Source organism: Lutjanus erythropterus, chromosome 10 (genome assembly GCF_056507025.1).
Source record: "Lutjanus erythropterus isolate fLutEry1 chromosome 10, fLutEry1.hap2, whole genome shotgun sequence".
NCBI classification, from domain to species: Eukaryota; Metazoa; Chordata; class Actinopteri; order Lutjaniformes; family Lutjanidae; genus Lutjanus; species Lutjanus erythropterus.
This window is the reverse complement of record NC_139326.1, coordinates 33,873,253-33,890,646: the sequence shown is the minus strand read 5'-3', so window position 1 is coordinate 33,890,646 and position 17,394 is coordinate 33,873,253.

The window sequence follows — 17,394 nt, the reverse complement described above, 5'->3', positions numbered from 1 at the left end:
TTCTAGTATATTTATTTTCACACTTCAGAACTTATAAAGATGGATGTCAAAATCTCTTGACTTGAAATGATGAGTTGAATGAATCTACTGTACAGAGTTCAATCAACTCATTAAATTATGTTTCTAAAGAAACGTGATCAACATATTAACCAGTCCCTCCAGGATTTTGCAGGCATTTTTAGGGGGATTGCTGCAGCCTAAAACACCTGGCTTCACCAAATGCAAGCAGGAGGACATGAAAATCATGCACAAAAGATGTGATTTGTTTCCTTTTATTTATTTTTGTATAACTCATTGCAGCAGCTTGTTCTGGTGAGAATTAAGCTGCATACTATTCTGAGTGTGCTAGGTGGCCTCACCAAAAAGGCTCAGGATTACAAAGCTTATGACAAAATATGCTTTATTTGTAAATGAAGAGGTGCACTTGGGGTGTATTCCACAAAGAAGCAAAATATTTTGGAGCTCAAACTCAGTTAAAACAGCAAGCACAAAATCATAACATAGAGAAAAGCAGAAAAACAAAATTGAAAGGTCATGCAGAATTAACAGGAATTAGTTGAATTTGCATTAATAGTTGCAATTGCAACATTACTAATTCTTGGAGGGACTGATCAACACACTTCCCAGCATGCACTGGGTGAGAGTTAAAACTCTCCTGACATCATTCTTCATCATATACAATGAAAACTTGCTGTGTCTCTGATACACCTCAGGATAAGTCATGGTTGCTTGTTCCCACGGTGATGAAAATATTGTGAATCATGATGAAAGTTAGTATTGAATTCAGTCCCTACCCCTTACACTTAACATGTAAGAAATTCATTTCACATATTGTCACATACATAAAAAAAGTTTCTAGCATTTTTTAAAAAACACTTAAGAACTTAAAAACATGAGTTCTTCTAACTTGCAGTCTTTTGATGAGTTGAATGAATGCACTGTAGAGTTCAATCAACTCATTAAATTAAGTTTCCAAAGAAACAAGGTCAGCATATTGTCACATTTCCCACCATGCATTGTCTGAGAGTTAAAACTCTCCTGAAACCCTCTTTTTTAGTTTGAAGAGAACATATACTATAAAAAACTTCCAGGGCATCTCTAATACATTTTAAAATATGTTGTTGTTTTTTTTTTTTTGCAAGGTTGAAAACACTGCGAACCATGATAAAGATTAGTACTGAAGTCCGTCCCAACCCTGGTATACGTAATATATAATAAATTCACACTTCACTTAGCAGTATTCATGACAACACTACAACAAAATCGCAGCTGCAGCTAAACAATCTTTGTGTGAAATGAGGAACTCACCCTTCAAGTTGAAAAAATACAAATGTAAATCAAATTTGTTTGAAATGTTTGTTAGTGTGACTGAAGAGTTGGTTGAACTTAATATCTTAAACTTATTCAATGTGTTTTCTTAAGTACAACTGAATCAATATGGAGTGTATTTGACTAGAAAACTGTACTTGTTTTGAATCATTATAAAATTACCTCAATGTGTAAGGAGCCTGGAAACAAACCTTTTTAAGTTGAAACAAATCATTTATTTTTACAGTGTGTAGCAGAAAAGTCAGGCGTATATGGAGTGAAGTGATGACGAATGGAGAATAAGACATTATCAAGTGACTCAGCTGAAAGGAAAAGGGGAAATGCATCCTCTCTAGCTGATGCCTTTTACTTTGTCAACATAAAATAAGGAAATCTATGCAGCTGTAAGTAGGTAGCAGTCAATATGTGCCACCACCCGTGCAGACCTCATTTCTGAGTTCCTGTTTTTTTGGGTGATGACTGGAGTGCTGCACTCTGATAGCCAGGCAGTGTCCAGGACTGCTTTTTTTTGTCCGTGTGAAACTAGCGAGCTTCCTGCTGTGGCTGGCCGGCTGCCAAGTCCCCAAACCCCAACCCGACCCACCCCCCACCCCCACCCACCCAAACTCCAACTCCCAACTCCAAAAAAAAAAAAACCCCTCCCATCCTGAAAAGAGCTGAAACATACAACGGAAATTTCCAGGGCCTGTCCACCCGAGAGCGTGCCCCCACCCGTCCCAGTGACCCCCACCACCGTGCAAACCCCTCCTCCCACCACACTCCCTCCCTCCCCTGTGGCCCCTGCTCCCTCCCCTGCCTCAAATCCAAAGGGACAGAGAGCAGCTGGAAGGTGAAGTGCAGCTTGTCGGCGCTGAGCTGGAAGTCAAGCCAGACACCTCTCTCGCTCCCTCCCGCTCCTCCCGTCTGAAATGTTCCTGAAAACACCACCTCCTTCACTTGAACCCAGAAGTGCTTAAGAGTGCCGCAGAGTACTCTTGTAGGCCAGGCATAAGCAGCGGAGAGACAGGGAGAACTACTCTGTTTGACAAATCAATTGTCCTGCCGTGGTTAACAGTCGTTTTAAGTGTAAGTACATTTCAAGCAGGGGCCTCTGACAAGGCCATTAACATGCACAAATAGCTCCGACTTTAACACTATTAAGTACAGCAGAGGAGGAACCAGTCACAGTAATCAATAGTGCTGAAGCGAGAAAACCCCTGACACATCTACCTCTGAGTTTTCGTAGTTTCAAAGGCATGATTCATACGGCGGCTGTATTTAAACAGGTAGTCTCGTTGACATCAGGATTTCAAGAGAGACCTGAGAACAAGAAACTTTCAGAGTCAGACAAACAGGCAAACAACAACATCACATAGTGAAACTTTCAAATCTAGCTTGAGGGCAGTTTGCAGTTTGTTCCATTTATAAAGTGCATTATAATACCTGAAAGTAGCTCAGCAGAGATTAGTGTGTATGCATGGAATATCTAAGACTGAGAGGTTACTGGATTGTGTACCATAATTGCAAGATTTAAATGAGAGAAGAGATGTGAGGACGTTTGGAAGCTTTAACAGTAACACTTTGTAGATGTATATGAGTAAGGAAGTCCATCCAGCTGTGTGAAACAAAGCAGCAATGAGTATGAAATGATTCATTTGTGATAAAGCGTAACAAGCAGGGTTATATTGCTTGTGATGTGGCATCATATGTGGTGATGGCTCATGGTGGTGAGATTCCACTGTCACATGGTCAGTACCACTCTGAGGCCAGATATCCTCCTAATCACAGAGATCACCAAAAACATCACCATCAGCTAACAGCGTCGCGCATGGAAGAGGCTCGCGAAAGACAGAGGACCAAGTATGAACAACTGGTCATCAACTGTTTTGCACAGGGCTGGACGGTTAGAGGTAGGCTGCAGAGGATTTGTGGGGCGATCAGTCCACAAAGAGGAATGCGTTGGGCGTCACAGGTCTAGCAAGGCTCAGAGCCATCAAGAACACTACCGAAGCACCTGAGAAGGCTGCGAGGTGGCTCTGGATCCTGAGAGGAGGTCCATGGGAACTAGTGAGCGCCAACTGAACACCTGATAAACCAGGGTTACTGGGTGAGGGTGTTTGATTTTGAAATACCCTGAAACACCCAATGACCCTAGAGCATATCACTGAAGATGTGTTCATATGCGTTCAAAGATAATATATAATGTGTTAATTAGTAAGCTTTGGTCACACTGGTAATCAGGATTTGTTTCCAGTCTTTATACTAGTGCAGTGTGTAATATTTATGGGGATCTAGAATACGACAGAAATGGAAAATAGTGTATTATCACCTGAAAATAAGAACTTTTGTGTTTTCATTGCCTTAGAATGAGCCCTTTATATCTACAGAGGTCATCTTCAGACAAGCAAGGCAGAGAGGCAAGGTATTTGCAATCTGCAAGTTCAACACTAGATGCCACTAAATCCTACACATCGGTCCTTTAAGATAGGATATTTGCAAATTATTAAAGGTAGACTCAAGGTAAGAAGAGGCTGGAGTGGAACATGGGGCATATATAATTGTATCATCTGTATAAAACTTGATGTTGAGCTACTTATTAGGAAGAATAATGTTATTTATGTATAATTCATGGAACCAGTGTGTGGAACTGCATCTAGACTTAAAAACTATTTGACTGTTGTTATAGGAATATTTTGACATTTTGGAAATAAGCTTATTTACCTTCTTGTCCAGTGTTAGAAGAGCACTCTCATGTCTGCATAGTAAATATGAAAATGAAACGTAACATCTTATATCTAGTTTTTTTTTGCTAGTCAATAATATATGATGCCTTCAAATCTAATGTCTGAACTTATGGATATGACATGGGGTCAGTGTTCAGGTCGTGGTAACAAAGCAGCTAGACAACAGCAACACTGTCACCAATATTGTCGGCGTCTAGACACCACTGAGACCAACTATTTAGTAAGCTAGCAAGCAGGTAATGCAATGCAGGAAATGCAGAACATGATGAAATGATGAGGCCGTTGGAAATCTCAACATTTATTGCAACATTTCATCAGGCATATTACAGAATCCTGAAGAAAAGTTACACTTAACTTACAAAATATTAACTATTCATACACTGAAAAATGAACTATCATGATTTCTGCCATTTCTGAAAACATCGGCAAACGCGTCACAATGAATTCTGAGCTTTGAGAAAATTTCCACTAAAGAAGTCAAGAATACCAGAAGTGAGCAGGAGTTCATAGTACATACACTTCTCATGAACATAGTAAACACGTATCCTCCTGCAAAACCAAAAATGTTTTTTTTTACACTTTAGATTTTGCTTCACATTTAATGCTCAATCTCAATCTAGATGATTCATTTATTATTTTGTAAGATGTCCAACTTTTGCTTTACACAGAATAAAACTTAATGTGATCTTTTTCATTTGAGATTGTAGGATTTCAGGTTTGCTCCCTTTCTTCTCTCCTTGCCTCCAACATAAGTTTCATTATATATATATTTATATAGGCCTGATCACATCTCTGGTCACATGAGCCACTGCTTTCCTTTACTACTTTACCAATGCTGTGTATGGCAGCCTGGCAGCCTAGTTCTTCTGGTTATACTCCAAGGCTTTACTAGCAGCAGGCAGCAAAAAAAAAAAAAACACCAACAAACCAGACAAGTCTAGACAGTGAAGAAGAAGGCAGGGTGTGTACACAGTATAATAATACTACACTTGATATGGTGATAGTAAGGAGGATGATTAAAACCCTGTGATTGCCATGGCCTTGCCCTCTTATTTCAATTAGTTTAACCGCATCAAAATGCTTTTTTCCCCCCTTAAGAGTTAAAAAGTTCATCTTTGATTTCACAACTGCCCCACAGACGAATTAGTTGCTTCCACACAACAAACAGCGACTCTATCACATGATGCCTTGTTTGGCTGTTTGATATCCAGACCTCCCACATTACAGGCTCCTTCCCAAGTCCGAGCCTCTCAGAGTCTTGCAGCGCGGCAGCTCTGCAGTGTTTGCAGAGCAGGATGCACCACAGACAACAATGCAGCCTCCAGGACTCACTCTCTCTCACTCACTCACTCACTCACTCACTCACTCACTCACACACACACACACACACACACACACACACACACACACACACACACACACACACACACACACACACACACACACACACATTCCTGTGGGCCCGGCCCTGGTGGTAGTTTTGGTGGTGGTGGGGTGGGGACTTAACCTCTGGAGCTCAGCAGGCTTTGTCTACTTCTCCTCCCCACCACCATCTCCTCTATCCCTCCCAACTACAGGCTACCCCCACTTTTTTTTTTTTTTTAACCAAGTGTTCACTTACACAACAAGCTTTTTTTCTCACACCAGAAGCAGAACATGAAGATAATCAATTCCATTAAGAGTAAGGAGCCAGATTTATGTAAAAAAGGATATGTTGGTTAATGGGCAAGTGAACGCAAATGATGTGATTCCTCGATTGCATCAATACGAGCCATGCAATATATATTAAAAGCCATTCAGTTCGCAGTCATTTATATTAATGATAGCACTTTCAGATTACTGCAGGGTAATGGGGGCAAAAAAGTGTACATTCCCATGAATGATGAGCCCTCCACGGTCGCCCTAAATTGCATTACAGAGGCAGTAATGATCTGTGTTGTTATTATGTAAACTGTGGTGAATCAGTTATTCATTCAATATGGCTCCTAATTGAATAATTAAATTCTTGTCTCTGTAAAGATATGCATGTTTGTCTCCCCCCTGTGCTGGCGAGAGGCAACAGATGGAGCATGTTATGTAATCATATTGATGTAAATTAAAGTCACAGATTATCCTGAGAGACGTGTAACAAAGTGACACACATGCATATCACAATGGAGGTGATAAATACCTTCAGTGCCATAGGATAACGGTATCTCGCCCGGGTGACAGTGACAGAGGGCGTGCTGCGTTTTTCATATGGAGAAAGACAACAGAAAAAGCTGCTGAGAGTGATGATGATATCATGTCTCATCCATCCAGCCACTTCCTGCCTGGTAACACACATCTACAGGGGTGGAGTGGAAGGTAAACTCGTGTCGAATTGGTTTTCAGTCTTTTTACGTGTGGGATACATTTCAAGTGCTTTATTGGCTGGCATAAATCTTAAAGAGGGATTTATAATTGATTTTTATCAGCTTGTTCTCATCCTCAGGTTGTCAGATACCAATGTTTTTTCACGCCCCTCAAACACACAAGGTACCCTTTACCATCTATATCAGCAGTAAGTTCAATGTGAACCCATCTACATCAGGTGACACAAGAAAGAGTGCCGGGGTTTGTGTCCTGTGTAAAACAAAATGTCAATGTTTTCTAAAGTTTTAAGTTACATAATGTGCATCAGGTGACCTCTGTGGTGTAACATACTCATTATAACCCAAAGCCTGATCTTTTCTCAACCTAACTAAACTGCAGCTGTTTCACAAAGTTATCCACATGTTAAAGGGGCTTTCTGGCAGAATCACATCCAGACTCTAAGATAAATACCGTATACATCTTTATACTTAGTTGTAGTGAGCAAAGAAATGGTTATTTTATTATTTGAAGTTACTCAGAGTTCTTAACCAAAACCATAATTCTTATTTAACTTTGCTTTAGAAGGGCTACGGAGTTGACATGTTGTGGTTGACACACATCTATAATTCCATTTCAACTCTATTCTAGATGTGATATTTCAACTTTACTCTCAACATTTTGACTTGCAAAAAAACGACATGAAACAGAGGGAAACAGCCAGCAGAGGAAGAGTTCAGGAAATATGCTGCCCTTGAATGAAACTTGGAAGTTGTGTGCAAAACACATCTGTTATTCAAGTGGCTGGATTCCCATTGGGAAAATCAACAAAACATCAGTTTTGAGAACAGAGTCAAAATGTTAAGGATGAAGTTGAAATATCATCCCAAGAATTCTCAAAACCTAATTCTCAAAACTTTAACTTGATTCTCAAAATGAAAACGAAAAAAAAGAACGATTTATTTTTTATGCCTGGCACTAACATTTCAACCTCGCTCTCGACATTTCAACTTTATTTTTGTAAATGCAATAAAAAAAAAATCCTCCTCTCATTTTTTTCCCCTTAGGCCTGCGCTGGGCTCTGATATTCTTTTGAAGCTGTAACTTGTTGTGAATAATTAGTTATCAGTCTTATAAACAGTGTTAGTTTTGTACTGTACAGGGGTGTTTCCAGACTTTTATGATCGGGTTTATCCAGATGGGACACTGACTTTTGCAGACGCACACACTAACATAGTATTAGCATTATAGTATCTTACAGTTTCTTACATTCTGTGTTTAAAAATGTTATTTGAAAGATAAACTGCTGATCATAATGGACTGGCACCATAAAAATATTATATAAAGCTTCGATATTTTATTCTTTAAGTTCTCAAACAGAAATTGTACCTCCATTGTACTGCTCCACATGTAATCCTACACAATCTGTTGTTGTTGTTCATTTGTTTAAATAAATTAACCATGTAAGAAATTAAAAGTAGGCCAGAGAAAGAAAAGACAAGAAGGCACATTTTAAAATACTTGTGAAACAGTTTAAACTAAAGTCCCACCTCTCACTGGACAGATAACCAATCAGACTTTAGGATAACGGGGGGAAACGCCCCTGGTACTGGACTGAACGTGACAGTTTGAATTAAATACTGAACTACTGAACTGAAGACTGACTGTATTCACTTTCTGATGTACATACTGAAATCATCTCGAGCATTTACCACCAGTGCCTAATTATTACAAAACTTGATATATTTGTATATATTTTATCTATATATTTTTTCTACTGCATATTTTTACTATTATTTGAGGCAGTGAAGCCTCACTTCGTGCCACCTGGTGTTTCATTGCCGATATTTGATGAGTACATGACACATAAAGCCATCTTTCTTCACCACTACGTTGTTGTGACAGGGAGGAGCCGGGCCACACAGAGGCTGCCACAGAGCTGCAGTGCCAGTGAACTTCCCTCTTTGGGGTCATCGGTACAAGTAACTCAACTTAACCCCGCTGCGGCAGACTCTCCAGCCTGGCCCCGGGGCTACAAGTCCTTCCCTGACCCGCAGAATCACAACATCCCCTTTTTACTGCAGCGGGGGCCTGGAAGTCATCACTGATACTGGCAACACACAGGGAGCTCTGAGGTCATCAATAATGACTCCATTTACTTAACACCGACCCAAACACCTGCTCATTTATCACGGCTGACACATGTCAGCCTGGCCCATTTCTCACAGAGGAGCCAGCCAGCCGCTGCAGATCTCGATCAGGTCACCTCCGGCTCTGTGAGCGCTTTAAGTGAGTGGATTGATACACAGAAAACACGCAGAGTTAAGTGCAAATAGTTACTCAGTCATGCTTGTGCCATGACTGGCTTTTTATTGCGAAATCCTGGATGCTGCCAAAGTGTGTGCATGGATGTTAGAAATTCATAATGCACTGATTGTGCTCAGTACATTACTGGTTCTGGTTACATTTGGCAGCCAGTTTGTGCACTAATTATTTTAATCCTGTGCCATAAAAACACTGTGCCACTGTATGTGCATGACAGTTTCTGCTTTTTATTTTAACATACTAGGAGAAAGCTACTAAACTGTTACACTTGGCTATCACTGTATCTACGACGAGTGAGAAATTGAGAGAAAAGCATGAATAAATAAGAGAAGAAATGTGATGAGTGTAGATGATGCCATACAAGGCATGCAGTTTCAGTAGATGCTTTGATTTTACAGTTGCCACATCTCAACCTAACTGAATAGCTATGAAAGATACTTCCACCACTGTCAACATCGCTTCATCATGGCTGTGTTGCAAGTGGAAGCAGTAACGTTGCTGAGACAAGAATTACGTCCATCTGACGTAAGGCGCTTTATCATTACTTGTGTGGTAAACTGGTTGAATATTAAAAGAGCTCCTTGCCTGCCATGTTCCTGAAAGTACTTTTCCGCTGTGTACATGCACATCCATCATTGCCCCATCTTCTTTGTCTTCTGTTGAGTTTTGTGGAAGTTGGCATCCACAAGTTTTGCATAAACCATCATCTGCTGGACTGCCCTGTATTTCAGCATTGCCCTGCTATTTTTGAAAAGGCGCAAGACGAAAGTAATCCTGAATGTAGCTGCATGTTGGAATAGTGAAAATCACTAACGGTGCCTCAAAGGTCATCTCAGCAATTTACTGGGAACTATGTGTGTAAGAGGCTTTGGAGAATCTATGATGATTAAAATAATTTGTTTTTTTAATCTTTTAGTCATACACCTGTACTTTATAGGTGACACATTACCTTGAAAACATCTCATTTACATTTTATGACAGTAAACTCATTAACTTACATGTGACTCATGTTATCTGTTGAACCAAAGAGTCTAAGTGCAGGTTGACATAATAATGTCAGAAGGAGCTATGAGTGCTTCTTTCTTTGATGCTTGATACGAGAAAAAAATCATTGCAATGTTTAGTGTTTGTCATGTCTGTGCACAGACAGACTGGGACTATTTACTGGGTAAAAAACTGTTTCCTTTAAAGGTCCAGTGTGTAAGTTTTATTGGAAGAATATGGCAGAAATAGAATGTTTTCATTAGTATATGAACACCTGAAAATAAGAATTGTTCTCTAACAGTGAGCAGTTTATATCTACAGACGGCGCTGGTCCTCTTGCATGGAGGCCGCTATGTTGAACCTTCATGTTTCTACAGCAGCCCAGAATTGCTGCTTCTTCTCATTCAGCTTGTTGCCAAGCTGTATGCCACTAAATCCTATACACTTTGAACTGTTTACACTGAGATTTTGCCAGGACTAAAGATCCACAGCTATGAGCTGCTCTGTGAGCTAAGTGCTAATGTTAGTGCTAGTTTTTCAGATAAACTGAACTATTTGACAAATTTTGACCGACCATTGACAGTTGGTAGACCATGTTCTGAGGCTGAGTCTTCGGGCCATAGGTTTAACTTTCTCCCAATTTCCTATAATTTCTTCAGCTGTCCTATCAAAAGCATGATAAGAACTACAAATGATGACAGAAATGACTGCTGAATTTAATGGTCATGTACTTTTTTTTAGTTTCGTCCACATCCTATCTGCTAACATGGAGGGGGCAGGGTTTAAAATCCATACTGCAGCCAGCCACCAGGAGGTGCTCCTGGGCAGCTGTCAATGGGATAAAGTCAGGGGATCCCAAAAGTTAGCATGCTGTGTAGGACATGAGTATCTGTACATAATTTGATAACAATCCATACGGTAGTTGTTGAGACGTTTCACTCCAAGTCACAGATGTTGACCTCGGGGTGGAGCTGAAGATTCATCAAGATTAATCCTCTGGGGACCCTGAACGTTTGTACAAAATTTCATAGTAATCCATCCAGCAGTTGTTGAGATATTTCAGGCAGGACTGTGAGCAAAGTAAAAAATAATTCCTTATTACGCTATGATACATACGTATTGTTTTTACAGGAATTATACTGCATATATTCAGTACATTTGTTAAGGAAAGCGGTAGTTTCATATCGTGTTTATACTGCCATATAGTCACTTAAGTTTCAAACTGAATATACAGTATATCATTGTGTGTATGCCTTGTAAAGTGTAACATATTTTTTTCCTCACCAGAGCTGAGTTTACAGCACTTCTTAAGCTAAATCTCTGAGGCCCCTTTGCAGAACAAGTAGTAGCTGCCTTCAGTGCCCTTCAGCTCGATGCTCACACAGTTGAACACAGAGTTGAAGATAGAGCTTCTCTTCTGGGATTTCTTCAAGAAACAGCCATAGTTCCCGTCTTCCAGTTGCCATGGCAGGCTGCCTCCTTCCTCTGGAGACACTCAGTCGATGATGTTGGCTTAGTTGACTCCGCCGCCCAGAACTAGTACGTTTCAGATGGACAAGGTTTTGATATCATTGAGCAGTTAGGATTCAGGCCTGTGGTGTAGCGCTTTGTTTGCCTGGATCCAGACCACAGAATCCTGAAAAATTCTGCCTGATATCATGCAACCAGTGTGTTCTTTAATGCCCCCCCCTCCCAAAATGCCTGCTTGAAATGTTCCCCAGCACGCAACAGGCAGAGGGGAGGGGAAAACACCCTGGGCAGGTCACCAGTCCACCACACAGTTACACAACACACAGACAGAAAGGCACAGCTCACATCCACACCCAGAGGGAGTGCATGTTCCTGGAATGTGGAGGAAACTCGTATGAACGAGGGGGAAAACATGATTCAAAGTCAGCAGGACGTCCTTGATGTGAGGCAGCAGCATCAGCTCCTCGTCACGACTTGTACGGTTTCAACGTGTCTCTGTGGACATAAAATGGGTTGTAAATGATGACAAAATTGCTGATAGAAAATACAAATTCTGGTGGAATGTAATACCCAATTTTACACAAATATACAAGCAACTGTGAGTACACACAATCACTGTCTTTAGAGAAAAAAAAGAAATGACCTGTAAAATAGAGGCGTTAAATCATAAATGTCTCCTCTGTAATATGGTGTCTGCCACTAGAGTGTTACAGCGAAAGTTCAAGGCAAAATCACAGATATTTATTCTTCCTCTTATGTTCAGTGATATTTATCCATCTAGACTGTAGCCTCTGAGACCAGCGTTGGCCAGTCGGACAGACAATACAGTACAGAGGCAGTTCTAGGTCTGGCCCCTGGTAGCCCAGGGCTGAACAGCCACTTAGGCAGCCACCTCCACGGCTAATTGAGTCAACCAGTTGACACCAGTGACAGATAACAGCAGTGGTTAGCCTAGTTTAGCAACAAGAAGACTAGCTAACCACTATCTGCTCATCAGCTAACTCTGTAAATCACTCAGTTCTGTACTCTGCTCTAAAACAGGCCTGACAACCAGTTCAAATAGTACCATTTAGTTCAGGTCAGGAGAACTATTCATGACATGCAAAAGTGTTTGACACTTTAATAAAACTTATGACAGTTCCAAAATGAAACACTTTACTTAAGGTCCATGAAAATATTCATGACACACTTATAATGGTCTCAAGACAGCCAGTATCCAGCCAGTATAACATAAACCTAAGCAGTTTCTTTAAGTTTGATAATGTCAGGTTGTCACAACAAAGACATCTCAAACAATGATAACTTTGCAAGACTGACATCTGTCATGAACATGAGTCTTTTCTTTTTCTTTTTTTCCCCTCTTGTTACATCTTATTATGTCTTTTACATAAATTCTGTCTTGTCACATCATTTTCACATTGTTGTCTTGTCATGCCAATTTTGTGCTGTTACATCTTTAAAAGTCATTTTTGTCTTGTTATACATTATTACGCCATTTTCATCTTGTTACATCACTTCCTCCTCGTAACATCTTATTACAATGTCTGCATCTTGTTACGCCTTTTATGTGGTTTTTGTTATGTTTTTTTCTTATTACATCCTGTTACATCCTGTATCTTTTTTGTTTTGTTACATAAGAGGAAAAAGGAAAAAAAAGTATGTATTTTTGACTTTGGGATCAACTGTCTTTTTTAAATGGCTCAAAACTATGCCTCTTTTAATATTCTGGGGTTTCCTGGCAATACAATACCCATCATCGCTTTCTTCTTCTTGTTTAAGAAATCTATCCAGTAAATGCCGGCTGTCCTACCTCCACTCAAGAGTAAAACCATCATCTGAAAGAGACCATCAAACCTTTTGGATAAATTCCAAGCTTCTCACAACAGTGAAATCAGCCACAGATCAAATCTTTGTACATTTCTGAGTAAATATGTCAAAAGAGCTGCTGGTGTAGAAGACACACTTTCCCACATTGTATCAGTCAAGAGTAAACCAAGTCTGGACATGCCTGGACATTTTGGAGATTTGTGCAGGTATGTTACACATCACACTTACTGCCACTAGGCTACTGTTTTTTCAGACCCATCCTTCCTCCATCTATCTTCAAACACACTGTGTATTGCTCCGACATTTAAATGCATTCCTTTGTATTCTTGTTTTCCACATTATAATGCACCTATTGATGAATGTGTCTGCTAGAAGTGTTCCTTCCACCCTGTTGTATGTACCCTCATTGTCCAATTAATCATGTTGCATTGATATGCACATAATTTTCATAAACAATGGAGACTGTGGTGACGATAATTGGTTACCTCTTTCATCTGCGGTGCTGTTAGCCAGAATACCGACAGTGCTGTTAGTGTCTGTGTCAAAAAAAAAGGTCCTATTTACCATAAATCCTGTTGCTTCCTGACACAAACAGGATGTTACTAGTTGTCTCCTTTTCCTGCCCTGGCCTCCCTCTGCATGTGTTCACAGATAAAGCACAAACCTGGAGACACTGACAGCACTTTATACTAGAAGCTGCTATACATCCAGGCATGAGAAATTAACACGAAGTTGCTTACACACCAAAAACTATACGGCACAATGAAGACGTTTCTCAAGAAAATGTCACCCAAGCCAGATGAAGGAATATCGTTTGAAGGAAATAGCGTTCATACCACTAGTCGAGTTACACAGATGCAGGAAATTGACAGTTTTCACCTTGTGAATTTAACAAAATGTGGTTCTGGAGACACATACGGTAGCAGGACCTTGTGGTAATATTTTTCTTGTGACTGGTAAGGTCAATGTGGTATTAAAGGCCTTGTGCCATTCATTTTTATTTTAACTATCAAGAGAACCCTGAAAATATTGGTGGAGCAAAACGTATGGTGAACGTGTAATGACCGGTAGAGGGAGCTGTTATAGAAACCCCACAGGCTACAGTATATTAGACCACAGAAATAATAGTAGAATAAGATCCAAATGAATGAAACGTTCTGTAAACATTGCTGTCAAATTCACAAAGAGCCTTAGAAAACTGCTGAAAGCTGAGCTCTCAGGAATTTCTAATTAGGATGCCCTCTGGACAGACCAGCCCACAGTTTGCTGTAACTATTTTACTACGTTTTTAAGAAATACATGTTTTGGAGGAGCTAAAGACTCTTTACCAATCTGAAGGTTATTTTTCCCAACAACAAGCAACAGAAGGTTTTAAATACTTTGTCAAGTGTTTATTTGTGCGGACTAGAGCTGCAGTGATTAAACAACTAACTGATTATTAATCGATTATCAAATTAATCGGCAACTATTTTCATAACTGCTTTGAGTAATTTTTAAAGAAAAAAAGTAGCAAAAAACTCCCGCACACTGTTTCACTTTCTATTTTATTAAATATCCGACGTTTCGGTCCAAACGACCTTCATCAGGTACACTGGCCCGAAACGTCGGATATTTAATAAAATAGAAAGCGAGACAGTGTGCGGGAGTTTTTTGCTATTTTTTCTTCAAGTTAAAATTTCCTCTGACGAACCTGTCAGACATTTCAGGTGTGCAGAGACCTTCTTAACATTGTTTTAACATTTTAAAGAAAAAAAGTAAAAATTGTGAGTATCTTCTGGTTTCTTTGAATCTTTTTTTTAGGTTGTGGGCAAAACAGCACATTGGAGGACGTCACATTTTTTACAATTGTTGACATTTTATTGGCATTGTACGATTAGTCTTGTGTGTTGGTCAGAGTTGTGATTAAAAGTTTGGGTGGACCGCACAAGATGTTTCATTTCAAATTGGGCCATGACATTCTTAAGTTTGGGAATGGATGGATTATTGGCTTCCAAAATATAGCAGAGTAGAAGCATGAAGTAGCATAAAATGGAAATACTCAAGAAAAGTACAAGTCCAACAAAACTGTACAAAAGTAGAGTACTTTCCATCACTGTGTAAATCTTAAACACCTAGTTTGAAAAAAGTAGTTCTTGCACAACACAAAAGGACTGATCACCAAAATGTTTCCAGTACACAGAGTAGCACTGATAAGTGTGTAGCATTTTTAAATCAAACACTAAAATCCACTGAACACCGCGCTGTCTGAGGTGTGTGTGTGTGTGTGTGCCGCCTGTGGAGGCAGCAGGTCTGAGCCAGCTGCAGCTGTAGCACACAGACACACTGGGACAGAAAACCAAACTCAGAGTAGCTGGAGGGTCTCTTGTTGTTGTCCTGCCTTTGTTTGTTGCCCTCCTCTTGCTGTCTTCAGCTCCATAGGAGAGCTGTGCGGGGCTTAGAGAGCGCGCCTCGGAGCATCAATAATAGAGGGCTCACAGCATCGAGCACAGAAAGGACCGAGGCAGCGGGACAACTTAATACCATTCAGCTACTAATTAACTAATTGAAAGACGAAAGTCTCTAAATCTGGAACTACAAATAACTGATTACGGCTCTTTGTGTCTGTACAGAAAGTGCTCATCCGTTTTAAAATGAGGCGTAAAATCGAGTGTACAGTGAGTGTGAAATCTGGTGGCTCAGACCCATATTTGTCAATGAGATCAATGCTCTCTTATTACTGACAGCAACAAGAGCCCATAAAGACTTGATTTATTGTTCTCTCTTTAACTCTTGTTTTGTGTGGAGGAGTTGGATGGGCTGTAGGTGGCGAGTCGGGCCCACGAGGTCAATCACATGAAGCTGTAAAATGAGATGTAAGCCACATTCATAAGGGCCCTGAGTAGAGGAGGACAGGGGGAAAGAGGGAAAAGATATAGAGCAAGGGGGAGCTTCAGTGGAAAGAAATGGACTCCATTTTTGTAAGTCCTCCTCTCCAGCTGTCAGCCCGCTCCCTGTCCCATGGGGGGTTGCCACGGTGACAGGAGGCCACATGTCTTGGGGGCGTCGTTTTGGTCAAAGGACCCCATTGTTCTTGTGTTAAGCCGTCTTCACTATGCCCGTCTGCCAGGGGGACAGGGGCTTCAGCTTCACACCCCTCTCTCACACACACACACGCACACACACTCCCGCTCTCTCTTTCAGACACAAAACACACCCCACACCCACTTGCACGGAGGCGCAGCAGATCGGCTGCACAATAAAACAGCCTATTCACAAAGATGCCCCCAGTTATGTTTTCAAATCAAATAGTCATAACATGAGCACATGATGCTACAAAAAAGGCGAACAAACACACAAGATGAAGTGATTCTAGCACCCAAGACAAACCCCTGTGACAAAACAAATGTGCATCCACTACGTTATTTCCCCTCCTGACGATAACATCAGCTCCTGTGGCTTCTTCTCTTCGTCTCCTCACACTTGATCAAGTTGACAGATGAGCAACCGGCGCCTGCAGCTCCTCAGCTCCGCCACCAGATGGCACAGTAGCCCCACCACGTCACTCCTGGTCTATATTAGTGGCTATATGATTCTGTCCATTTGTCTTCCAGTGGGAATACAGAGGAGACCTTGGCACACGCTCGCAGCCAGAAACCTCTGGTGTCCTTCAGCCAAGTGACTCTGACTTGATGTAAAAGGAGGGAGTCAATTACCCAGTGATGGATAGATTACAGTCATGCATCATTCCAGGAGCCAATTTTCCTATGTGAACTGAATTTGAAACTCAATTTGTTACTGCTCTCTTCCATTCCTCTCTGACAGATGGATGGAGCCAGTAAAGAGGAGCTGATTTGAATCTGCGACTGGTGGAATCCGAGGTTAGAGGTCAATTTACTTCCAGGCATTTGGCCGCGTTCAAAATGTAGATCAGAATGGTAATTTCTGGAGCGATGCATTCAAAAGGTCCCGGTTTTATGCGAGAGGAAATGCTGCTGTACTTGAACTGGACTGACCACACAGCTGGAACGTCACATTTAGTGGAGATGGTGGTTTTTATTATCTGGATGAATTCCTTTCAAATGAGTCTAAATCATTTGGTTAAATGAACACAGTTTGATCTAATGAGCTTTCTTTACATGCAAGCAAAGCTTTTAATCAGTGCCTAGCCTGGTACATTTTGACAGTTCAGAAAAATCACTGAGAGCAACTTGTCTTTAATTCGATGGAATGCATAAGAAAACTTCAATGAAGACTGGCTATGACTGTTTATTATTAACAGTATATTAAAAATCCCATCAGAAGTATAGATAAGGTTAGAGCTGGAACAATCTGTCAAATGAAACATCTTAAGGGTTTGGACTTTATGTTGAACAAAAGAAGCAATTTTAAAGGAACCAAATTAAAAATAAAAACAGTATTAGTCTGT